General features: G+C 39.4%; 1 long non-coding RNA gene across 1 annotated transcript; it reads right to left on the reverse strand.

Moving 5' to 3' along the window:
• Positions 1 to 426: 426 nt before the first annotated feature.
• LOC111752208 (uncharacterized) lies at positions 427 to 7,045 on the reverse strand. The gene is made up of 3 exons (XR_002787194.2): positions 5,795 to 7,045; positions 4,135 to 4,204; positions 427 to 3,481 (listed from the first exon to the last, which is right to left on the reverse strand). It is a non-coding gene; the product is annotated as an uncharacterized LOC111752208 (long non-coding RNA).
• Positions 7,046 to 27,903: the final 20,858 nt, after the last annotated feature.

A 27,903-nucleotide genomic window follows, 5' to 3' on the forward strand; every position in this document is an offset into this window, starting at 1 on the left:
CTATCCCATTCCATCCCAGCGGGCGGTCTTTGCTGCATGGTTCTGGCCAGTGTCCCTTGTTGGCCCACCTAGCCATACCACCCAAGCTGGCCTCCACAGCCAGGTGCTCCCTGACCCACCGTGGTGGATGGTCTTAATGCCAGATCCCGGTGCCCTCTCCCGACTGCTAAAAGATGACATCAACATCCAGTTTGGGGTGGCAAGGTTTTAACACTTCGGTATTAATTTAAAAGCCTTGTTTCAAGCAGGAGCTTCTGAAATAATGTATATATAGGTCATGGTACAGGGAAAATTCACACAATGTCATTAACCAAGAAACTATTTTTATGGGGAAATACTCAGATTTCCAAAGATGATTCCAGTTGTTTCTCCAGTCCTGCCCTAGACCAGCAAAACATTATAGACAAAATTGGCATAAATGCGTTGTATAGATTTTGGCGCCCTTTCGATGGAAAGATATTTTGGAGGAATGATTTTTTTAAAAAATAGAAGTGTGTATGGTCTTTATTGTAGATATTTAGAGTAAATTCTTTTTTAAAACAAAACAAAAAGGTAACATCCATTTAAAATAGCAAGCAAAGGTATGGCTATAATACTTAAAAATGAAACAAAGGGTTCTGTCCAAGTTAGGTGAGTTGGAGCGTTATCCAGGTGAGATCTGTTGAGAAGTAGCACAGACTAACCACCATCCCCCCAATCACCCCAAAGATTGAGCAAACACAGAGAGTGGGCGGCTTTTTTCCCATTGCCCAGGTCTGAGCCTGTTCCTCACCTGCAGCTCAGCTCTGTTGCTTTATTCGTGGGGCAAATGGCTCTGCCGCTGGTTCATAGCAGCCTGGGGCAGGGCCGAGGCCTGGGGTGCAGACGAGCCATTTGGAGGGCAGACCACCCCTTTGACAACACACTCTATCCGGGTCTTAGAGGGAAGCCAAGCTTCAACACTGCCTGGGACATTTTTCAAAGGATAAGCCACAGCGAGGGCAGATGGAACCAGAGTGAGTGAGGCCTCTTAGCACTGAAACTCTGCCCCTTTGCTAGAGTTGCCCTGAACTCGGTCTCTTTCTTGGTTGCGAGGGCCTTGCAGCCATTACTCTGGCTTCTGGGACAGTTTCCAGTTCTATTTCCAGCAAGGACCTCCAAACCTAGTCTCCACCCTACCATCTGCTGTTCTTAAGTACCCTCGAGGCAGTTCAGACACATAGTGACTCTATATCTAACAAAATGAAATGTTACCGGGTCCTGTGCCATCCTCACAATAGTAGGTATGTTTGAGCCCATTGTTGCACCCATTGTATCAGTTCACCTCATTGAAGGTCTCCCTCTTTTTCTCTGACCCTCTGCTTTACCAAGCATGATGTCCTTTTCCAGCAATTGGTAGACTGATGACATGTCCAAAGTAAGCGAAACAGTCTCTCCATCTTTGCTTCTAAGGAGCATTCAGCTGTACTTCTTCCAAGACAGACTGATTCGTTCTGGCTGTCCACGGTATGCTGTATTCAATACTCTTCACTAACGCCACCATCCAGGGAAGTCCTGTTACACCAGCTAAGCTCCCCTGCTCCCTGAAGACACCGGGTTCAGACCTTGAACTATCCTGCTCCACAGTCCTCTTAAAACCCTCTAAGCGTATCTGGGGCAAATACAGCTGAAGGGGACAAGAAGCATGGGGTATTGGGGCATGTGGTATTCCCACATGTCACACTCGTCAAACCAGGCTGACCTCAGGTCCTTAGTCAATCTTTATATAGTAGTTTTTGTCAAAGGTGTGTGAGGAATGAAGGTGCCATCTTCCCAGACGACTTGCAGTGCTTCTAGCTTTATTTCTATCTCAGGCTCTTGGCAAAGATGGGCATATAGCATGCTTTTTATTAGATTGCAAAAGTAAACTTAATACTAAAGTCATTAGTTTTTACGATTATAAAGCTCTTTTTTGAAGCCCCTAAGAAACCTTGGGGCTTTCTTTGGATCATGAAAGAGCTGAAGCCGGACTTGTTTCCTTTCTTTATGGTGAAAAGAATGTAAAGAAATGACGTTTGACTAAGAAGCAAAGAGACAATTGGCTAACTCCCAATTTTGTAAACTGCCCTATATCCCGTACAGCTTGATGCCCTGCCAATCTGATCTTCATGCTGAAGCCAGATGCTCTTTTCAGAATCCTGTTATGCCCAGCACTTGGCACAATTCAAAATATGTTCAATGAAGTTTTGGTGAATGAATGCATGAATGAATGAATGATCAAATAAACAGTAGCTTATAAACCAAACCAGTTTCCATGGAGTCAATTCTGACTCATGGTGACCCCATGTGTGTTCAGTAGAACTGTGCTCCGTAGGGTTTTCATGGCTGTGATCTTTCAGAAGCAGGTTGCCAGGACTTTCTCCCAAGGCACCTCTGGGGAGATTAGAACCCCAACCTTTCAGTTCTTAGCCAGGCAGTTAACCATTCGTGCCACTCAGGGACTCTATTTCAGAGAGCTAATGTGTATGCATTCTTTTTTTCCTTTTTAACAGTTTTATTTAATTTTTTCTGTTGTTGTTTTTGTCTTTGCTGTCATATCGAAGAAATCATTGTCAAATTCAACATGATCACAAAAATTTTCTTTGAAGACTTTTATAGTTTTTGCTCTTACATTTAGGTCAGCAAACCATTTTGAGTTGTATTTTGTATATGATATGCCTACACATTTTTAAGATATTTACCTTAAAAATATATCATTCTTTTTAAAAACAATTGAATTTATTCCTTACTCTGCAAAAGATGGCTATTGCTACAATGTTGGGCAGTTTCCTTTAAGTCATTTCCTTATAAATTCATTTAAAAGTACAGTAGCATGTTTATATGTAAAAACTTTTCCTGGTCTTCAGCCACATACATATCATACTTAAGAATTCAAAGAATGTCTGAATATTTCATTTATCACTTAATACATATTTTGAGTTACTAGTGTGTACATGCAGTGCTCCAAGAAGTGGATGGTCCTCAGTGCTAAACGCTGCAGACAGGTCAAGGAGAGAGACAACCCCGGAAAGGCCTTTGGATTTGGTGGTTGCAAATCACAAGCACCCTGTTGTTGTTCTTGTTGTTAGGTGCTGTCAAGTCAGTTCCGTCTCATAGTGACCCTGTGTGCAACAGAACAAAACATTGCCCAGTCCTGCACCATCCTCGCAATCGTTGTTATGCTTGAGCCCATTGTTGCAGCTGCTGTGTTAATCTGTTTCATTAAGGGTCTTCCTCTTTTTCACTGACCCTCTATTTTACCAAGCATGATGTCCTTCACTGGGGACTGGTCTCTCCTGATAACACGTCCAAAGTATGTGAGGCGAAATCTCGCCATCTTTGCTTTTAAGGAGCATCTGGCTGTACTTCTTCCAAGACGAATTTGTTTGTTCTTCTGGCAGTCCATGGGATATTCAACATTCTTCGCCAACACCACAATTCAAAGGCGTCAACTCTTCTTCGGTCTTCCTTATTCATTGTCCAGCTTTTGCATGCGTATGAAAAAAAAAAAAGTATGAGGCCTATGAAAATATGAGGGCCCTAAGAAAGCACAATTTCAGTAGAGTGGGACAGCGTATAGTGAGGGCCATGAAGCTGCACCTAAAGATATTATTTGTTGTGAAAAGGACAGAAATAGGATAGTGATGAAAAGGTACAAAAGATTCAGTTAAAAGATTATTCAAAATAAGGGAAACCTCAGCATGTCTGTTGTGGTGAAGAGGGAGCCAGTAGATAGAGAGCCTGAAGGAACTGACAAAAGGAATAAGGTTGGAGGTTCAAGTCCATCCAGAGGCCTGCTGATCTACTTCCAAAAAATCAGCGTTGAAAACCCTAAGGAGCACATTTCTACTCTGACACACTTGGGGTCGCTATGAGTTGGAGTCAACTTGACGGCAATTGGTTTACTGTTATATTGCTTTGAGGAATAACTGCCTACAGATAGACCTATGCAAGACTGTATTTTTTTTTTAACTAAATGAAGTTCAAAACCTAGAATTTGAGCTCTGGATGAGGACAGAGACAGACCTGGGTTAAAAATCTGGCTTTGCCACTCATTAGCTATGAAAATTTGGGCAAGTTATTTAACTATTCTAAATTTCAGTGTTCACGTCTATAAAAAGGGAACAACAGGCCTACCTCATCAGGTTGTTTGTGCAGGAATTATATGAAGGCTATATAAAAATTTCTTGATACAATTTCTCAGCAGCTGTAAAAAAAAAAAAAAGCACAACCATTTACTTCAACTACGAATTAAATTGATTAAAATTATATTTTAGTACATCGTAACCCTTTTCCTAGGTCCCTGACTGGCACAAATGGTTTCCACTTGGCCACTAACCTAAAGGTTGGTATTTTGAAGCTACCCAGCAGTGCCATAGAAGAATGACCTGGTGACCTGCTTCAGTAAAGATTTAAGAAAAAAGAAACCCATTGTCCTCGAGTCGATTCTGACTGAAAGCAATCCTATAGGACAGAGTAGAACTGTCCCATAGGATTTACTAAGCTGAAATCTTTACAGAAGCAGACTACCACGCCTTTCTACTCCAGAGTCACTGGTGGGTTCAAATTGCTGACCTTCTGGTTGGCAGCTGAGAGCTTAACCACTGTACCAACTACAGCGCCCCCCCCACCCCCCGCCAAAAAAAAAAAGATTACAGCCAAGAAAACCCTCTGGAACAGTTGTACAATGTAACACATGGGATTACCAGGAGTCGAATTCAACTGATGGCAACAGGTTTTGGAACTCTCTTACTACCACTAAGTCACAACAATTTTTTTTTTTTTAAGTTGTGCTTTAAGTGAAAGTTTACAGCTCAAGTTAGTTTCTCATACAAAAACTTACACACACATTGTTATGTGACCCTAGTTGCTCTTTCTATAATGTGACAACACACTTCTCCTTTCCACCCCAAGTTTCCCGTGTCCATTTTTATTCAACCAGCTCCAGTCCCTTTCTGCCTTATCTCACCTCCAGACAGGAGCTGCCCATTTAGCCCGTGTATCTACTTGAAGGAAACCCTGGTGGCGTAGTGGCTAAGTGCTACGGCTGCTAACCAAAGGGTCAGCAGTTCAAATCTGCCAGACGCTCCTTGGAAACTCTATGGGGCAGTTCTGCTCTGTCCTATAGGGTCACTTTGAGTCAGAATTGACTTGACAGCAATGGGTTTGGTTTGGTTTGGTTTATCTACTTGAACCAAGAAGCACACTCCTCACGAGTATCATTTTATGTCTTATAGTCCGGTCTAATCTTTGTCTGAAGAGTTGGCTTCAGGAATGGTTTCAGTTCTGGGCTAACAGAGAGTCCAGGGGCCATGTCATCTGGGGAAGTCCCAATAATCTTGATAAAAATCTAGGAAGCTCATATGGTTTGTATATGAATTGCTCTTGACTCATCTTTATTCATGCTATAGAGTCAAACCTCTTTCTTATCCATTTTCCGGTATAACTGAGGTGAAGTTAGCCTGCATTTTAGTCAAGGCATTCATGTTGGCCAGCTTCAATATATTTCAGTCCAGCTCCAGTCACTCAGTCTGGGATGATGAATCCTGAGTGATGACTTCAGCAGACCATTTTGAAATCTTTTCCAGCCCCAAGTTAGGATAAGTTATTAAAGCTCTTTATGACTGAATATCACCATACAACATTTTCCCTAATCTCTGGGTTATGAAAGAATAAGTTATTTCCACCTTTCTTGTGCAACTGGACAAAACCCATTAAAACTCTCCTCCCCCAAAATTATATTTTACTTCTAAGAGAAATGAAATTGTGAAAGAAAATGCTATTGACTTCTACTTACGTGGGTAGATCTTAAAGTCTTGTGACATAGATATTGGTGAGCAATTTTTTCAGCAACACATGCGTCAATCCCATGGTCTCCCATAGTCTAGTCTCTCCAGCAGTGATGTTTTTCCCAGGAAACACAAGGAACTTTACCACTTTAGGAGTATCTTGTTTTTCTCAGAAGTATCTTTCGTTTCTGCTTTTAAACCTTTTCTCTCTCGTGAGCTTCCTCTTTTGTTTTCTCTACTGTATCCTGTTGTAATAAGAGGATTTTGTTTTATACTGATTTGGAAAACTTCCTTCCTGGCATTCAGAATCTCTCTTCAGATGTCAGAATCTGAGATAATGGTCCATTGCTAGCCCTTTGGTAGGGCAGAGATGGAGGGAACAAGAGGAGCTGTAGTCTCCACACACCATCAGGTCGATGTACTTCATATGAGATGTGTGGCCCAGTGTGCATCAACAGTGGTTTACTGTTCACTCCCACGACACCGGGGCATTAAAATGCAAGGCTAGTGTTTTGAAAATTGTCCGTATTTTCTAATCCACGCACCCTTTGAAAAGTCGATGGATTTTCTAAAGAACTTAATCACTCAGAACAACATTGGATTTATTGTATCTTGATCGAGATCCACTCTTGCGTGGCTTACGGCATATATTCATCTTTCCAAAGCAGATTCCATTAAATGGTTTCCTTCTTGTGAAAAACTAAATATACAATGAATAACATGTTTAAAATATTTATTGATTCTTCCCCCTCTGAAACTATTCTGCATGATACTGTAATGGCGGATAGATGACATTATGCATTTGTCAAAACCCATAGAACTGTATAATATGAAGAGCAAACTCTAATGTAAACTAAGGGCTTTAGTTAATAATAACACATCAATCTTGGTTCATCAGTTGTAACCAATGTACCACACTAATGCAAGGTGTTAATAACAGGAGAAACTGTGTGGAGGGGGGAGAGCAGGTACATGGAAACTCTCTATACTTTCAGCATAATTTTTCTATAAACCTAAACCTGCTCTAAAAAATAAAATGTATTTTAAAAATAAATCTAGGGAAATAGGAAGCATATATAACTTAGTGTAATCTGCCTATAACTAAACCAAAAAAACAAACCCATTGCTGTCCAGTCAATGCCAACTCATAGCAACCCCACAGGACAGAGTGGAACTGCCCAACAGGGTTTCCAAGGAGCAGTTGGAGGATTCGAACTGCCGACCTTTTGGTTAGCAGCTGTAGCTCTTAACCACTGTGCCACCAAGGGCTCCACCTGTAGGCCTCTTTAGAAAGGAGCCCTGGTGGCACAGTGGTTAAAGTGCTCGGCTGCTAATCAAAAGGTTGACGATGGAGCCCCACCTGCCTCTCCATGGGAGAAAAATGTACGGCCTGCTTCCATAAAGATTTACAGCCTTGGAAACGCTATGGGGCAGTTCTGTGAAAACTTCAGATAGAATAGATTACAGTTATTAACCTTTAGAGGCTGTTCAAACAAAGCTTTAACTTCTAAAGGGGCCTAAACACACCAAACTCATTGCCATTGAGTCGATTTCAACTCACAGTGACCCTACAGGACAGAGTAGAACTGCCGAATACGGTTTTCAAGGCTGTAAATCTTTACAGAAGCAGACTGCCATATCTTTCTCCCATGGAGCAGCTGCTGAGTTCAAACCACTGACCTTTCAGTTAACAGCCTGAAACCACTGCACCACCAGGGCTCCTTTCCAAAAGGGCCTGCATTCCATCAAATTATAGAACTGTGACATCTAAAAAGACCTGTAAGTTTGCTTAGTCCAACTCCCTCACTTATGCATGAGGAAACTGAGGCCCAGAGAGGTAAAATGGAATGCCCAAAGGAAATCGCTGCTGACTGGACTTAGACCCTAGTGCTTATTTCATTTCATGGCAAACCTCTTTCGAGTGTGAGCTGGTAAACCAAAATATAATGAGAAATCTTTATTTAAACTTTTCAAAAGTAGAAACTAAAAAAATTTTCTTTGGGACTCCTAGCCATACCCCAGTCTCCTCCTGCCCGAACTTTCTGTCTAATTCTGTCTGACTATAACTAAACAACTGATTAGAATTATGTGATCGAGTGGAATATAAATCGTTAGGTAAAATTCACAGGATTGTGTGAGGCAGAGAAGAAAATAAGTCTTCAGGTAAAATTCACTGAAGATGCTGAATCTACATTGGGTATTTAGCACATCTCCTTCATCCATCCATTGTTTCATCAAATGAACACTGAGCGTCCATTAAATGCAAGGCAGTGAGTAAGTCTTGAATCCCTGCAAATTACAGAGAAAAATAAAACTATCCCCTGCCCCCAAGGGGCTCACAAGCTAGTACTGTAGACAACAGATAAACAAGCAAACAAAAAAAAAAAGGCCACTTTAGGGGACACCGAGCTTCTGCTAAGGGTGTGGAAAAATTCGGGCATGGTTAATGGAGATGGCTCAACAAATGATGAACATATTTAATGACACTGAACTCTACATGTGAAGATTGTTGACATGGCAAATGTTTCATTACCAATATATTTACCACAATAAAAAATGTATTAAAAAAAAAAAAAAGTAAGCTACCGTCAGAGTGCCCTGAGCAGAGGGTTTCCAACTTGTCTTGGGTCAGGGAAGGCAAATGAGAGAAGGGCACTCGAGGCAGAGCGCAGAGAATTAATGTAGCCAGTTTAAACCTGTTGTCATCGAGTCAATGCCAATTCATAGCAACCGTATCAGACAGAGTAGAACTGCCCCACAGGGTTTACAAGGCTGTAATCTTTATGGAAGCAGACTGCCACATCTTTCTCCAGTGGAGCAGGGTAGTTTCGAACTGCAGACCCTTTGGTTAGCAGCCGAGCACTTAACCACTGCACCACCAGTAGCCAGTTAAGATAAAACCACAAATCTTTTTGGAGTAGCTAGAGCAGTGCTTCTGAAATCTTCACACACACAGGAATCTCACAGGATCTTGTTAAAATGCAGACTCTGAATTGGCAACTCAGGGGTGGGCCCTGAAATTCTTCACTGCTAACAAGCTCCCAGGCAATGTCCACGTGCTCTGTGCACCACACTTTGAGTAGCAAAGAGTTACAGGGGAGATGACGTTGGTGACATAAGCAGGAGCCCGCTAATAAAATATTTTGTAGGCCATGCTATGGAATTTGGATTCTCTCTCGAAAATAACATGAATAACAAATATGCTTGAATATCTTTAAACTGATGTTGGCTTTCTAAGTTTATTGGGAGCTCAAAAGTTATTTCCACTGGGAAATCTCCTCCAGCCTTCCCTGGGTAAAATCACGTGCATGCCTTGATTTAGAGTGTGTTACACTGCATAGGTAGGCAGGTCCCTAGGTGGCACAAATGGTTTGCCTCAGCTACTAACCTGAAGATTGACCATTTGAACCCACCCAAAGACACTGCAGAAGAAAAGCCTGGCAATCTGCTTTTGTTAAGATTACAACCAAGAAAATCCTGTGGAGCAGTTCTAGTCTGTAACACATGAGATCGCCATGCTGATTCACCCGTTTATCAAATTCGCTTGACTCTAAGCACTAGGAGGCCAGTTATATCTTTTTAAAGCTTTGAATCCTCAAAACAAAGGCACTCACCACTATTTCTGACCCATAAGAGCTTTTTAATAAACTTCGGACATATGATGTTTGCTCTAGATCAGACGTTCTCAAACTTCAGCAGGCATCAGTTACCTGGAGGGCTTGTTACAACACAGATTGCTGGGCCCCATGCCCAGAGTTTGTGATTCAGTTCGTCTAGGTTGGGGCCTGAGAGTTTGCATTTCTAACATGTTCCCAGGTGAGGTTGATGCTGCTGGTCTGGGAACAGCTCTTTGAGAACTACTTTCTAGAGGAGACCACCAATTACGTCCTACCAAGGGATGTTAACAATGAGGTAACATAGGTTAAGCGCGTGGACTGTAACCTGTTGAATCTTGGGCAAATTACTTAATCTCTCCATGCCAGAGTCCTCATCCATAAAATGGAAATGATGATAACACCACCTACACTCTGGGTACCCTGGGGGCATAGTGGTTAAGTGCTATGGCTGCTAACCAAGAGGTCGGCAGTTCGAATCCACCAGGCACTCTTTGGAAACCCTAGGGGGCAGTTCTACTCTGCCGTATAAGGTCGTTATGAGTCAGAATCAACAGCAACAAGTTCAGTTGTTTTTGTTTTGTTTTTAATAATAATTATTACAAGCCGTGGTGGCAGGCACAATAATTAAGCACTAGGTGTTAACTGAAAGGTCAGAGGTTCGAACCCACCAGCAGTTCTGTGGGAGAAAAGACCTGGCAATCTTCTCTTATAAAGATAACAGCCTAGGAAACCCCTGGGGCTATTCTACTCTGTCCTAAAGGGTCCTATGTGTCAGGCTGACTAGGCAACACACAACAAAAGTACAAAAAAAAAAAAAAAAGGAGCATGTAAAACATCGAAATAAATTATTAAGAGTGAAATGATAATATTTTGGATATCACTAAATAAAATACAGTATTAAAACTAATTTCATCTGTTTCTTTTTACTCTCTTTAATGTGGCTACTAGGAAGTTTGTAATTCTGTATGGGGTTTGCATTTGTGGCTCACCGTCTCTTTTTATTGGCCAGCACTGCCTTGGAGCTTCTGCCCAATAGGCTGTGTGCCTTTGTACAGGCACCTGAAAAGTGTATGCATCTGGGGGTTAGTGAAGCTTAGCCCTTTTCCTTTACATAAAACGCTCTGTACCCAGGGCTTGATTAGCTCTCACCATTAGCATGACTCAAACGCATGTAAACAGGGCAATTCAGTGAATGTTTCCAGTTTTTGTTCTTTGAGTACAAGGCCACCTGCAAAAACAGAGCCTTGTTATCTCAAAGAGCAAGGTTCTGAGCCGTTATTATTTTAGAAAGCACTTTTTGTGTCTCTCGCTAATGAACTACACAGCAAGCCATCTGAAAAAGAAATTTTTAAGGCATAATTACTTCCGTCCTCCAAGGAACATTTTTCCCAGCCTCAAGCCCTGTGCCAAAACATTCTTCACTTGGACACATATTTCTAGATATCAGTGGAAACTGATGGTAGGAATTCTGGAAGGGAAATTTATTTTAAATTGAGCTGAAGACACGAATTTATTAGGTAGGCTCAGTAGTTAAGGGAAATTTATTTAAATAGTGTAGGACTGTCTATCAGCAGGAAAGTTAAGTAAGTTGCTTAAAAAATCAGAATTTTTAACTATAAAAACAATATATTTTATTTTTGAAAATCTTCAAGAACACTAATAAGCAAAGAGAAGTAACCTAAAATTCCCGACCCCACAACCAGAGATAACCACTGTTAACATATGGGTGGCCCTGAGTGTGCAAATGGTTAACATGCTCAGCTGCTAACCCCGAGGTGCCTCAGAAGAAATGCCTGGTGATCTTCCAAAAAATCAGCCACTGAAAACCGTGGAGCACAGTTCTACTCTGACATACACGGGGTCGCTGTGAGTCAGAATCGACGTACACCGGGTCGCTGTGAGTCAGAATCGACATACACGGGGTCGCTGTGAGTCAGGATCGACATACACGGGGTCGCTGTGAGTCAGGATCGACATACACGGGGTCGCTGTGAGTCAGAATCAACCCCATGGCAGCTTTTTTTTTTTTCCTCTATCCTTCCAGAAATAAGGTTTTGATAAGTGAAATTTATTCTACATAGAGAAAATTGACAGTCCAAGTTTGTCAGCCAATAACAGGACATTTATTTTTCATCCAGTCAAAAATACTTCTCGATGAACTACTATTTCCATATGAGCAATGCATGATGGTACAAAATCACGCATGAGTGAAATAGCCATTCAAAGTGTAAGACACGCCAATGGACGTTCATGTAACAGAATAGGAAAAATTCACTGGTAGAATTCCATATTCCACAGTACAACTAACATTTAAGAAACTACCACTTGTAAACAGGAAATTACTGCTTAAGGTGGTGGTGAGTTTCTGTTTGGGGAAATGAAAAACATTTGAAAGTGGATAATGGTGACGGTTGGACAACATGATGAATGTAATTACTGTCACTGAATTGTACGCTTAAGAATGGTTAAAATGGCAAAATTTTAGTTGTACGTATTTTATAACAATAAAATTAAAGAGAAAAGGTACTTCTATTGGCACCCTAAATTTTGGGAAGACAAATGCAATTTTCATAGACTTCATTACATAACATCCCTGTGTTACGATTTAGTGGCTGGGCTAAATGTAATCCTTTTGCCTTGACTTCAACAAAATAAGAAGGCTATTTACACTACACACACGTAGATGACGTGGGTGGGCAAGTCTCTATACATTTTTCTTTTCTCTTCACCAACAAGTCTGTATAAAAATATTTACTGTTTTCCTATAAATTCATGTATGTAGCATGGTATCCATGTCATTAGGCAGAAGGATGGATTATTCACTGGAGTTTTTATGGAACTGGATTCAAGTGTTTCCCCAGCTGTGTTTACAGCTTTGGGTTTCTACGCCTCTTGAGAAGTAATCAGTTTTGATCATCTTAAATCCCAAAGTAAATCTTCTTTTCTGGAGATTATTCTAGTTGCGAATACAGGTTAGTCTGGCCTTCTGAACCATCTTTTAAGGATGTGACATCCAAAAAATGAAAGCTGCGGTTTTGCTCTGAGAAGGAGAAAAGGCAGATTTGAAAAATGACTCAGATTCTTCCCTGTAAATAGGTAAGGTCTCAGAACTCCCCCGCTCTTTTTTAATTACATCCTGTCTTACTCTCTGGTCATTTCACTGTGTAAGTCTGGTCTCCTCTTGATTGTGTAAGTACCTTCGTAGTCAAGATTCTTAGATGGTGTTATTGTATCATAACTTACACCTGTATAAATTTCTGTAGGACCTAGCACAAGCTCGGACTTACATTATGTTCTCTGTAATACTGGTTTGTTGAATAGTAAAGCGTACTGATGATTTTTAAAAGTTTTAGAGATTGTAACTTATGGGTGATTTCTATTTAGGGAACTTTTATAAGTGGCTATGTTTAATTCTGCTTGGTTGAAAGCTTCCAGCAGTAATGATACCATTAGCTGCATTTAGAGCTAAGATGCTTGTTAAGAGCCAAGGCTCTGTCATTTAACTAATTCTGTTAGGTTGGGCAAGTCCATTAACCCCTCTGTGCATCGGTTTTCTCATCTGTAAAATGGAAATTAATTATGACTAATTACCGAAATTAGTTAAGTCATGTAAAGTGAGTGGCATAATGACTGGCACACGGATAAGGCTTCAAAAAAACGTTACCTGCTGCTGCTGCTGTTGCTGCTATTACTACAGTCACTATACCCTTGACCACGAGCTCAATATTCCACCAACTGGAAAGGTTCTCTCGTCCTCCAGGCTGGGACTTTTGGGAGCTATCTATGTGAAAAAGTGAATCAGCAAGGGAACATCCATAAAGCTGGCCTGGTAAGCCAAATCAACCAGACTGTTCATGCCGTGACACACCCAGTACTAAGGAAATGAGATGAAAATGGCAACAGGTGTCACTATGAGAGACTTCATTTGGTCAACACTTGGCGACCTCCCACTGGTTATATGGTGCTGTCTTGGGTGCAGGATGCTGAAGAATAGAAATGAGTAAGATCAAGAGGTTGCCTTTGCAACCTTCTGTCTCCAACTAACATATAAGTTATAATATAGAGGAGCTACTTGTGTCTATGTAGGGAGTGTTTTCTTGGGTTTCTAAGGAAAAAAATAGATGATTTTTCATTATACACAGAAAACTAGAAAACAGAACGAAAAAACAAGTATTAATTTAAAATGTCAAAGCCTCTGTGTAAGTCCGCTATCACTACATTATAAACCACCCCAAAACTCAGTGGCTAAAGCAACAGCCATTCGTTATTTCTCACAATTCTGTGGATTGTCTGAGTCATACCTCTGCTGGTTTGCCTGGGATCACTCAGGAGCCTGCTTTAAGATGGAAGGTCCATGAGGTCCTCACTCACACATCTGACTGTTGGCTAGAGCCTCAGTTCTCTTCCTAAGGCTTTGCATTTGCCAATAAGGTAGACTGAGCTTCTTTACAACATGGTAGATCCAAGGTAGGCAAGAGTGGAAGCTGCAAAGCTGTTAATGCCTAGGCTCTGGAAATCATACACATCCGAAGGCCAGCCCAGGTAGATTCACAGAAGTGAAGAAATAGCCCTTACCTTTTGATGGAAGAGCAGTCCCTGGGTGGTGCAAATGGTTAACGTGCTTGGCTGCTAACTGAAAGGTTGGAGGTTTGAGTCTACTCAAAGTTGTCTTTGAAGAAAGGCCCAGTGATCTACTTACAAAAAACCAGCCATTGAGAACTCTATGGAGCACAGTTCTACTCTGACACATATGGGGTAGTCATGCGTCAGACTTGATGGCAACTGGTGGTTTTGTTTTGTTTTTAGAGGGGAAAGGGGGAGAAGCAACGTCAAATTGTTAACTATTGCTGCATAACAAACCACCTCAAAAATTAATGCCTTAAAACAACAATGGGTTCATCTTTCACCAGGATTCATTGGAGGACATTTTATATTAATCTCCCTCAACCTATTTACCACACTTCAAATTAAGCCCATTTATTTTCTTTATTATTTATTGGTATGTGTAATTACCCCTTCTGCTTCTGTCTACAGTTAATCAATTTGCAGTGTCAAGACAAAACTAGAGTCAATGATTTGAGGAAAGAGGAAAAAATACATTTTTTTTCTGTCTCAGAGTTCAAAAGCAGTGAATGAATTTAGTAATAGCTCCAAAAGTCAACTTGGGATAGAGATGAAGAGAATAAATGTTTTAGTAAAGAAAAAGAGCCAGAATTTGAGGTGGGACCACACCCCTAGAGTCTTCTCTGCACCTGGAGCTTCCTTTGAAGTGAAGGAAATTGCTCCACCACAAGGAGACTGGAGGAGGCAGGCAGATGTGAACATGGAATGTAGAACCAGCAAAAATCCTGTAAACATCAAAGAGGCCATGGGGTCATGAGCAGTAAACAGCGTGGGCTGGCCAAAGGTAACTCAAGTTAGTTCTCTTACTTCTTACACTTTACATCAAATTTGGCTCAAGAATTTCATGATTTAGGCAACTAAAAGGTAACAGGAAAGAGGATCTTCTAAGCTTCTGGACAATGAAAAAAGGAAAGAGGATCTTCTAAGCTTCTGGACAATGAAAAAGGGAGACAGAAGAAGAACTGATGAATTCGAACTGTGGTGTTGACAAAAATATTGAATATACCATGAACTGTCAAAAAAGAAACAAATTAGTCTTAGAAGAAATCAACCAGAATGCTCTGTAGAAGAGAGGATGGTGAGACTTCATCTTGCTTCCTTTTGGACATGTCATCAGGAAAGACCAATCACTAGGGAAAAAAAAAAAAATCACGGTTGGTAAAGAAGAGGGTCAGAGAAAATGAAGGACACCCTCAATGAGATGGATTAGCCCAAAGCCAAAACAACAGACTCAATATACTAACGATCACGAAGATAGGGCAGAACTGGGCAACATTTTGTTCTGTTATACATAAGGTCGCCTTGTGTCAGAGCTGACAAAAACAACAGCCAGCTTTTGGAATTGCTGGACATTGTGAAAGACAGGAATGATGTGAGAAGGGCATTGGCTGAAAGAAGATTGTCATTATAAGAAACTGCACCACAAGATTTGGAGGAAAGAAAATTTCACAGCCCCCAAGATTTTCCCTAAGTGGCAATCTAGCTAGCTAGAGAGTGTTTGTATGGAGTGAATGGCTCAGGTAGAACTAACGGTCCTTTCCAGCTCTAAAATTCTAAGATACATGGCCAAAAGTGCAATTGTTCCTTTTCCTAGGTACCTGTGATAGAACAATTCACCTTCTGGATTTTTCTATATAGAGACAAGCAATGGCCTGACACCTTAGAAAGTCTGCCCCCAAATGGCTTGATTTGTTTTACCTACTTTTTTACAGAGGTTAACCTGGGAGTCACTTCAAGAAAGGAAGTGTGGATGAGAAGGGATAGAGGTAAAAACCACAAAGAGGTACCCATTTCCAGGAGTACGCTGGAAGCTTTCTGCATGCTGTTTCCAAGAAAATGGCTAGGTCACAGAATGAAACGTCTTAGAATTCCCAAGTCTGGAAGTCCCAGGGTCAGAAATTCCTTCTTAGAAAATGTGTTGAGGCAGGGGTACAAATGGAAAAGTGAATTTTCCTTGAAAGCAAGCAGTTAACTTTGAGACAGAGTCCCTTCTATTAACTGGGTGATTTCTTTATATATGAACAGCACACATTCATATATTTTTGTAAAAGCAAGTATGTTATCATTTCAAACATAGGTACATGTGTGCAGTCTTGTGTGGGTGGTCTTTTGGCATGTTTGTTTCTTTTCCTTTTTTGGCTTGATTTCTCCTCCTTTATGCATATTAGTTCCCAATCCACCCGTTTACCCAGATAATCTGTATTAGTAATCCAGTATGCATCTTTCATATTTTTCCCATGGCTGTATAATCATATACAGAAGCATGCATGCACGTAGCACAAAAGGAACTTTTTTATCATCCTTTCTTTTAAAAAAATAGAATCATATTACATATATGATATATATATAAATAGGATCACAAATATGTATTTTTATATATATATATATATATTTTCTCCCTGCATCATGCTATTCTCAGTCAACAATACTTTCTGGAATTTTTTCTGTCAATGAGCGTAACTCTAATTTGTTCTTCTGAATGGCTGTATAATAGTGCATCATATGGATATATGGTAATCTATTCAGCCATTCCCCTATTGTTGAAAATATTTCTTAGCTCTTACAGACAACCTCCAAAAATAAAGAAGAACCACTTTGCATATGAGTCATTATGTTCTGGTGATTTTATTTCTTTAAGAGAGATTTTCAGGAAAAGGATTGCTGGCCTGAAGGGAATATGTATTTTAAATGTCAATATTGCCAGACTTCTTCCGCAAAATACAGTGACGTTTCTCATTCTATCCATGCTCTGTGAAGAGTATTAATATGAGAACACCAAAGACACAATGTAATTATGAGCCCAAGAGACAGAAAGGGGCACATAAACCAGAGACTACATTAGCCTGAGACCAGAAGAACTAGATGGTGCCCGGCTACAACTGATGACTGCCCTGACAGGGAGCACAACAGAGAACCCCTGAGGGAGCAGGAGAGCAGTGGGATGCAGACCTCAAATTCTCATAAAAAGACCAGACTTAATGGTCTGACTGAGACTAGAAAGGCCCCAGAGGTCATGGTCCCCGGACCTTCTGTTAGCCCAAGACAGGAACCATTCCCAAAGCCAATCCTTCATACAGAGATTGGACTGGACTATGGGATAGAAAATAATACTGGTGAGGAGTGAGCTTCTTGGATCAAGTAGACACGTGAGACTATGTGGGCAGCTCCTGTCTGGAGGGGAGATGAGAGGACAGAGGGGGTCAGAAGCTGGCTGTATGGACATGAAAATAGAGAGTGGAGAGAAGGAATGTGCTGTCTCATTAGGGGGAGAGCAACGAGGAGTATATAGCAAGGTGTATATAAATTTTTGTATGAGAGACTGACTTGATTTGTAAACTTTCACTTAAAGCACAATAAAAAATAAAAAATAAATAAAACACAACCTAAAAAAAAAGAGTACAAATATGACATTTCCTACAACACTACCAGCAATAAATGTTACAGATCTTTTAAATTTTAGACAATCTGATAGGTATGGAGTGATATCTCACTCTTTGTTTAATTTGCATTCTTCTCACTTTTGGTAAACTTAAGAATCTTTCCATTTTTCTTGGTCATTTAGATTTGTTTTTCTGTGCATTGCCCATTCCTATCCTTTGCCCATTTTTATATTGGTTTGTTCTTTTCTTATCAAAGTATAAGAAATCTTTGTATATTATAAAATTTAAATCTATTACCTGCATTATATGTTTCCTCAAATCTATCATTGTCTACTGTATTTTATGCCATCTTTGCCTAAAAAGTTATTAATTTTTAGAGTTTAACATATCTGTCTTTTCTCTCACAGCTTTTGACCACTAAGCCTTAATTAGGAAGGTTCTTCTGCCCCAATGAAATATATATAATCTACTAGATTTTCCTGCAAGACCTTTGCTTTACCTTTCATATCTTTTACTCAAGTATTTGTATCGTATCTTGGAATGTGCAATAAATACAACAGGGATCCTATAGGATAATGATTTGAATACAACAGCTTTATTGAGGCTTCTAATAACTGGTAAGGAAGTCCCCTGGCCCATTTCTATTTTTTTTAATTAACTTGTCTTTCTTTAGTATTTATTTTTCCATAGAAACCTTAAGATCCTTTTATCCAATTATCAAAAACAGGCAAACACACACAAAAAAACCTTGTGATTTTGAGTGAAAGAGACACACATGTACACATGCAATTTGAGGAGATTTAACATTTTCATGACATTCAGTCTTCATATCCAGGAATATGGTATATCTTTCCATGTATTCATTTCTTATTTTATATATTTTAGCATGATTTTGTGGCTTATCCCCTCTTTTTTCATATATGTATATTTCTAAGTGTTTCATAGGATTTTTTTCCACTTTTTTTTATATAATTTTTTGGATATAAATGCTTTACCAAATTCTCCTCTAGTTCTTGGAAATTTTTACAAGGTTCCTTAGGGTTTTCTATGTTTACAGTCATATCATTTGCAAAAAGAGATAGTTTTAATTCTTCTTTGCCCATGTTTATTTGAGTTTTCAAATTTGTTGCCAAAGTTTTATATTGTATTCTCTTTTAGCAACTTCAGTCATTTTAATATTTGTTCTTTCTGCTTCCTCATCTTTTATAATTTTGCTTTTTCTCCTCTTTTTTAAAAATCAAGCTTACTTATCAACTGTGTAGAAGTCTTATATAAAAAGATTTTAAGTTATTTACATATGCTACCTGTCCAGCTTCCTATTTCATTAATTTAAGCATTTAACTCTATTGAGTCCCTCTTTATTGTTCTTTTTCTCATTTCACAGGATGAGTACTTAGTTTCCTTACTGCTCTTCTTCCTTCTTTACCAGTGAATACCTTCGGGCCACAAAATTTTCCTGATACAGTTTTCACAGAGCCCTAGGGCATATTATAAAGTTCTCCTCTTCACGGCTTTGAAGATAATAATTTCCCTTTTAATTTCCTCTTGGAGCCAAATGTTTTTCAAAAGAGTATTTCTTAATTTTCAAGTAGTCAATTTGTTGCTCACCTTTTAAGTATGTGTTTCTTATTTATTGGATTGCAATCAGATGATGTAACCTATAAAATTTTGACCATTTAAATTTGCTGAAGTTTTCTTTGTAGGCGGGTACATGACCAATCTTTATAAATGTTCTGCAGACATATGAAAAATAATGAAGATCCTCTACATCAGGAATGTGGGGTTTTGTTCATTTATTATGTTGGAAGGTAGCATGGCATAGATGTAAAAAAGCAAAGACTCTAGAGAAAATATGCTGGATTCAAATCGTGACTTGACTGTGTAAGCTTGACCACATCAGTAAAATGTGAATAATATCTAATGGGGTTGTTATGATTAAATTATTTAATATTCATAGAGTATTTGGAAATAAATTAGCACATAGAAAATGCTATATAAAACCCAAAAACCATGGCCGTTGAGTAGACTGTGACTCATAGTGACCTTATAGCTATATAAGTAATTGCTATATAAATACTAAGCATTGAGGAACCTCTCTATGTTCTTATTTCTTTCTTTCTACAGAACTGTCTAATACTGACAGAGATATATTGTGTTAATATAAGCTTTTTGGTCTTTTCGAGAACAGCTTATGAGTTAAAACATATTATTCTGGTACTATTTTCTTCTTAACTAATTTTAAGTTATTAAAATGACAAATTTAAAACTTTTGTTCTTGCACGGTTCCTTTTTTATTTCTTTAGATTTTTGGTGCTCATCTTATTTCCTTGAATTTTTCTTATATTTACCACTTATTTTTTTATCCACCTGACCACAGTTAAATTAAAAGTTTTTGCTGTTTAACAAAATTGGTCCCAACCTTGTTCTTACTTGACTAAGTTATCTTTTTCCTCCACCACTACTCCCACCAAAGAGTACATAAGTAATGATTCTTGTTATACTTTAGGGTGCTAGATGTTCTCCAGAGAAGATCAGGGGAGATAAATAAGGTGGCCTGTGTGATCAGACTGAGTTAGGGCCACGCTCCCGAAGTGGTGTTAAATGGACTGAGATCCAGAATTCATTCATTTTTACTATTTCTCATGGTCTTTCATTTCTTTGTGAAGATCCAAGTTTCCATTTGTCCTTCCTGAAGAGCATCCTTTCGCATTTCTTGTAGTTCAGATCCATTGGTAATGAACGTTCTTGGTCTTTCTTTATCTGAAAAAGTCTTAACTTTCTTTCATTTTTGAAAGACATTTCCACTGAATGTAGAATTCAGAGTTCATAATTTGTATTTTTTCCCCTTTGCCACTTTAAAGATGTTCCTCCATAGCCTTTGGTTTTCATAAGCAGTCTGCTGTCATTCTTATCTTTGTTCTTCTGCCTGAAATGTCTTTTCTCTGACTTCCTTCAAAATATTCCCTTCGTCTTTGATTTTCAACATCTTGAATATGATTTGTCTAAGGGTACATTGTTTTTTGTGGGGACAGTGCATCCGCCTGGTGTTCTCTAAGCTTTTTTGGATCTGTGTTTGATATCTTTCAATAATTTTGGAATATCTCCACCATTACCTCTTCAAGTTTTCTTTTGGCCTCTTTCTCTCTCTTTCTGCAACTCCAATTACCATAAGGTATTTTTCCACAGCTCTTGGATGCTCTGTTTTTGTTTTGTTTTGTTTCTTCACTCTTTTTTCCTCTTTCTGTTTCAGTATGAGTAATTTCTATTGACCTATTTTCAGTTCAGCAGTCCCTGGGTGGATCAAACAGTTAAGAGCTTGGCTTCTAATAGAAAGATTGGCAGTTGAAATCTACACAAAGGTAACTTGGAAGAAAGGCCTGGCAATCTACTTCCAAAAGATCACAGCCACTGAAAACTTTATGGAGAGCAGTTCTACTCTGAAACACATGGGATTGCCATAATCAGAATCAACTCAATGGAACTGGTTTTTTTCAATATCTTAATTCCCTGATTCTTTCCTCATGCATTCCAATTATGCATATTACACACTTTTTCCAGTAAAACCTTTAGCATATTAATCATGATCAAATTTCTTCTCTGATATCTCCAACAAACTGTCATATCTGAATTTAGTTCTATTAATTGCATTGTCTCTTGATAGTAGTTCGATTTTTTCCTGATATCTTATGTGTCTCATAATTTTTGGTCGAAAGCCAGATATCATTTAAAACAGTACAGAATTAGGTAAGAAACACTTATGCCTAGAAATGGGCATGCCCCTTCTATGAGGCATTTAGTATAGGATGTTGCCCCAATCTTGTCAGGAGTTGTGTTGTATTTGGGTTTTATTGTTGCTATGGTTAACCTCAGTGTATCACACTTTTCTAAGTCCTGTAGTGTTACCTTGTGCTTAATTTGGGGCTGTGTTATCAGAAGGTTTTTCTCAATGTTCATTTTTACCCTCAGTTTAGGTTTTCCTTGTGATTCTGTTCCTCAGAGAGGATGTCTCTTGAAGCTCTTGACCCTGCCCCAATTGTAGACTGCTAATGTGTTACATGGAAACGCTGGTGGCATAGTGGTTAAGTGCTATGGCTGCTAACCAAAAGATCGGCAGCTCAAATCCACCAGGCACTCCTCAAAAACAGTATGGAGAAGTTCTACTCTGTCCTATAGGGTCGCTATTAGTCTGAATCAACTGGATGGTAATGGGCTTTTTTTTAAATATGTTACTTAATTATGACTATTCCAAAGAAAGGTGATCCAAGCAAATGTAGAAATTATCAAACAATATCATTAATACCACATACAAGTAAAATTTTGTTGAAGCTCAGTCAAAAGTGATTGTAGCAGTACATCCAGAGAGAATTGCCAGAAATTCAAACCAGATTCAGAAGAGGACCTGGAAACCTGGGATATCATTGCTGATGTCAGACAGACCCTGGCTGAAAGCAAAGAATGGCAGAAAGATATTTACCTGTGTTTTATTGACAATGCAAAGGCATTCGACTGTCTAGGTTATGACAAATTATGGACAACATTGCAAAGAATGGGAATGCCAGAACACTTAATTGTGCTCATGAAGAACCTGTACTTAGACCAAGAGGCAGTCATTTGAACAGAACAAGAGGATACTGTATGGCTTTAAGTCAGGAAAAGTGTGCATCAGGGTTGTACACTTTCATCATACTTACTCAATCTTCATGCTGAGCAAACAATCCAAGAAGCTGGACTATAAGAAGAAGAACAGGGCATCAGGATTGGAGGAAGACTCATTAACACCACCTGTGATATGCAGATGACACAACCTTGCTTGCTAAAAGTGAAGAGGACTTGAAGCACTTACTGATAAACATCAAAGACTACAGCCTTCAGTATGTATTACATGTCAACATATAAAAAACAAAAATCCTCACAACTGATCCAATAAGCAACATCATGATAAACGGAGAAAAGATTGAAGTTCTCAAGGATTTCATTTACTTGGATCAACCATCAACACCTGTGAAAGCAACAGTCAAGAAATCAAATAACACATTGCATTGGGCAAATCTGCTGCAAAGGACCTCTTCAAAGTGTTGAAGAGCAAAGATGTCACCCTGAAGACTAAGATGGACCTGACCCAAGCCATGGTATTTTCAATCACATCATATGCATGTGAAAGCTGGACAATGAATAAGGAAGACTGAAGAAGACTTGACACCTTTGAATTGTGGTGTTGGTGAAGAATATTGACTACACCATGGACTGCCAAAACAATGAACAAATCTGTCTTGGAAGAAGTGTGGCCAGAATGCTCCTTAGAAGCAAGAATGGCGAGACTGCGTCTTACATACTTTGGACATGTCAGGAGGGATTAGTCCCTGGAGAAGGACATCATGCTTGGCAGAATACAGGGCCAGTGGAAAAGAGGAAGACCTTCAACAAGGTGGATTGACACAGTGGCTGCAACAATGAGCTCAAGCATAACAACAATTGTAAATATGGCGCAGGACCACGCAGTGTTTCATTCTGTTGTGCATAGGGTCGCTATGAGTTGGAACCAACTCGACGGCACCTAACAACAACAACAACTGCAAAAGATCTCCTTAGGGAGGCCGGGCCAAGATGGCTGACTAGGTAGAAGCTACCTCAGATCCCTCTTGCAACAAAGACTCAGAAAAACAAGTGAATCGATCACATACGTGACAATCTACAAACCCTGACCATCAAACACATATCTAAAGAGTTGACCTGAGTGACAGAGACTGAGAACGAACAACCACAGGGAAGCAGCGACTGCTTTCGGAGCCTGAAGCCAGCATCCCAGTCAGGAAACCTTGGCACCGGGCTTCGGACTGGGCGCAGGGGGGCTGAGCACAGCATTCTGAGACGGCGCAAACACAGGACGCAGCCCTAGCCCCCAGAAGTGACCTCGGGGGAAGCCCAGCCAGTGCACGCAGGCAGCGCAGTGACACAGCTGACAGGAGGAGAAGTCACCAGGAGGCAGCGACTGGTTTTGGAGCCTGGAATGCGGCGTCCCAGCTGGGGAACCTTGGTGCTGGGCTTTGGACTGGGAACAGAGGAACTGACCACAGCTTCTGAGACAGCACAAGCACAGGAGGCGGGCCTGACCCTCGGGGGCAATCTCGACCCAGCCAACACACGCAGGCTACACACCTCTCGGGAATCTCAGATAAAACAGTCATCACCAAACAGGATAAGTAACTTTGTCTATATTCCAGGGTGCTACTCTCTCCTATTTATCTGAACCCTCCCTTCCCCTTCCCAGGCGGCTTCATTAACATTGGCATTTCCTGAGCCAGAGAGTGAAGTGCGCTGCGATTTTTTTGTGTGTGTGTGTCTTTTCCTGACCCGTTCTCCTGGCCTGAGAGAAGCAGCTACAAAAAACCCAGGGACCAAAAAAACTTCCCGAATTGGACTAATAACACAGAATGAGCTCCAGCCAAACATATGTGATCCACAGTCTCGAGCTTTCATCCCTACAGGGAACAAGGCGGCTATTATAATGCAAAGGCAATTCTGATAGGGATCTGACTGTAACTGTTTTAGCAGATTACTGGAAAGACAAGTTTCCCAGGTCTGATATCTCTGCGTATTCAACAGAGCCCTCACTGACCCACAACAGGGAACTGAGGGCTGAAGCTCCCCCCAGACCACCTAGCCTCCTGCCTTAGCGGTCTAAGGAGGGTGACACCTACCAATCTGTGGAGGTACTTGCATTGGGGGCCTAAGGTACAGCTGCAGAGCCCACCCACCAAAGTGCTTTAGGAATAGAGACACACCTACCTCACTGGCACTTGGGGGAAGCCTGTCAGCATCCTGCCACCCCCCCCCCCGGAGTGTGAAAACCTGCTGCTACTAGAATCTGGTGCACACAACTATCACCACTACTTCTCTAGGTGGATAGGTGACAGTCTGCACCACACACTTGATGACCCAAAATCAGATTCTACTCAAGAATAGTGAATGGACTCTTAGGCTTATATATCTGGTAACAGCCCTAACGAACTGGTAATAGGACATAAGTGATTCAAGAGCTACAACAATCAAGACAGCACAATCTAGTAGCCTATCTATGTATATTGAAAGAAAACAAAACAAGATAAGACTCGGTGAGCAAATATAGAATAAATCACTACAATATCTTAGACGTGGCTCGGAGACAGCAGTCAATATCAAACCACATAAAGAAGCAGACCGTGATTGCTTCTACAACTCCCCAAACTAAAGAATCAAAATCTTTCCCAAATGAAGATACAATCCTGGAATTGTCAGATGCAGAATACAAAAAACTAATTTACAGAACGCTCCAAGACATAAGGGATGACCTCAGAAATGAAATAAGGCAATCTACAGAAAAAGCCAAGGAACACACTGATAAAGCAGTGGAAGAAATCAAAAAGATTATTCAAGAACATAGGGGAAAAATTAATAAGCTGCAAGAATCCATAGAGAGACAGCATTCAGAAATCCAAAAGATTAACAATAAAATTACAGAATTAGACAACTCAATAGGAAGTCAGAGGAGCAGACTCAAGCAATTGGAATGCACGGTGGGGGATCTGGAGGATAAGGGAATTGACACCAACATAGCTGGAAAAAAATCAGATAAAAGAATTAAAAAAAATGAAGAAACCCTAAGAATCATGTGGGACTCTATCAAGAAGAATAACTTGTATGTGATTCAGTCCCAGAACAGGGAGGGATAACAGAAAATACAGAGAGAATAGTTGAAGATCTGTTGGCAGAAAACTTCCCTGACATCATGAAAGGCGAAAGGATATCTATCTAAGATGCTCATCGAACCCCATATAAGATTGATCCAGAATGAAAATCACCAAGACATATTATCATCAAACTTGCCAAAACCAAAGAGAGAGAGAAAATTTTAAAAGCAGCCAGGGATAAAAGAAAGGTCTCCTACAAAGGAGAATCAATAAGAATAAGTTCAGACTACTCAGCAGAAACCATGCAGTCAAGGAGGCAATGGGATGACATATATAGAGGACTGAAGGAGAAAAACTGCCAGCCAAGGATCATATATCCAGCAAAACTCTCTCTCAAATATGAAGGCAAAATTAAAACATTTACAGATAAACACAAGCTTAGAGAATTTGCAAAAACCAAACCAAAACTATAAGAAATACTAAAGGAAATTGTTTGGTCAGAAAACCAATAATACCAGATACCAGCATGACACAAGGTCACAGAACAGAACATCTTGATATCAACTCAAATACGGAAATCACAAAAACAAATTAAGATTAATTTTAAAAAGAAAAAAACACTCAAAACAGGGAATCATTGAAGTCAATATGTAAAAGATCACAATAATCAAAAAGAGGGACTAAATACAGGAGGCATAGAACTGCCATATGGAGAGGGAAACAAGGCGATATAGGACAATACAAGTTAGGTTTTTACTTAGAAAAACAGGGGTAAATATTAAGGTAACCACAAAGAGGTATAACAACTCCATAACTCAAAATAAAAACCAAGAAAAACATAACGACTCAGCAAACATAAAGTTAAATACTATGAAAATGAGGATCTCACAATTTACAAAGAAAAACATCTCAGCAAAAAAAGTAAGTGGAAAAATGAAATTGTCAACAACACACATAAAAAGGCATCAAAATGACAGCACTAAACACATACTTATCTATAATTACGCTGAATGTAAATGGACTAAACACACCAATAAAGAGACAGAGAGTCACAGACTGGATAAAGAAACACGATCCGTCTATATGCTGCCTACAAGAGACACACCTTAGACTTAGAGACACAAACAAACTAAAACTCAAAGGATGGAAAAAAATATATCAAGCAAACAACAGGCAAAAAAGAGCAGGAGTAGCAATATTAATTTCTGACAAAATAGACTTTAAAGGTAAATCCACCACAAAGGATAAAGAAGGACACTACATAATGATTAAAGGGACTATAGACCAGGAAGATATAACCATATTCAATATTTATGCACCCAATGACAGGGCTGCAAGATACATAAAACAAACTTTAACAGAACTGAAAAGTGAGATAGACACCTCCACAATTATAGTAGGAAACTTCAACACCCCACTTTTGGAGAAGGACACTACTTCCAGTAAGAAGCTCAACAGAGACATGGAACACGTAATTGCTACAATCAACCAACTTGACCTCATAGACTTATACAGAGCACTCCACCCAATAGCTGCAAAGTATACTTTTTTTTCTAGTGCACATGGAACATTCTCTAGAATAGACCACATATTAGGTCATAAAACAAACCTTTGCAGAATCCAAAACATCAAAATATTACAAAGCATCTTCTCAGACCACAAGGCAATAAAAGTGGAAATCAATAACAGAAAAATTAGGGAAAAGAAATCAAATACTTGGAAACTGAACAATACCTTGCTCAAAAAAGACTGGGTTATAGAAGACATTAAGGAGGGAATAAAGAAATTCATAGAATGCAATGAGAATGAAAACACTTCCTATCAAAACCTCTGGGACACAGCAAAAGCAGTGCTCAGAGGTCAATTTATATCTATAAATGCACACATACATAAAGAAGAAAGAGCCAAAATCAGAGAACTGTCCCTACAACTTGAACAAATAGAAAGTGAGCAACAAAAGAATCCATCAGGCACCAGAAGAAAACAAATAATAAAAATTGGAGCTGAACTAAATGAATTAGAGAACAGAAAAACAATTGAAAGAATTAACAAAGCCAAAAGCTGGTTCTTTGAAAAAATTAACAAAATTGATAAACCATTGGCCAGACTGACTAAAGAAATACAGGAAAGGAAACAAATAACCCGAATAAGAAACGAGATGGGCCACATCATAAGAGACCCAACTGAAATTAAAAGAATCATATCAGATTATTACAAAAAATTGTACTCTGACATATTTGCAAACCTAGAAGAAATGGATGAATTCCTAGAAAAACACCACCTACCTAAACTAACACAATCAGAAGCAGAACAACTAAATAGACCCATAACAAAAAAAGAGATTGAAAAGGTAATCAAAATACTCCCAACAAAAAAAGCCCTGGCCCGGACGGCTATACTGCAGAGTTCTACCAAACTTTCAGAGAAGAGTTATCACCACTACTACTAAAGGTATTTCAAAGCATAGAAAATGACGGAATACTACCTAACTCATTCTATGAAGCCACCATATCCCTGGTACCAAAACCAGGTAGAAAAAAAAAAAAAAATTTTTTTTTTTTTTAAAGACATCACGAGAAAAGAAAATTACAGACCTATATCCCTCATGAACATAGATGCAAAAATCCTCAACAAAATTCTAGCCAATAGAATTCAACAACATATCAAAAAAATAATACACCACAACCAAATGGGATTTATACCAGGTATGCAAGGCTGGCTTAATATTAGAAAAACCATTAATGTAATCCACCACATAAATAAAACAAAAGACAAAAACCACATGATCTTATCAATTGATGCAGAAAAGGCATTTGACAAAGTCCAACAC

This window comes from Loxodonta africana, chromosome 5 (genome assembly GCF_030014295.1).
Source record: "Loxodonta africana isolate mLoxAfr1 chromosome 5, mLoxAfr1.hap2, whole genome shotgun sequence".
Classification (NCBI taxonomy): Eukaryota; Metazoa; Chordata; class Mammalia; order Proboscidea; family Elephantidae; genus Loxodonta; species Loxodonta africana.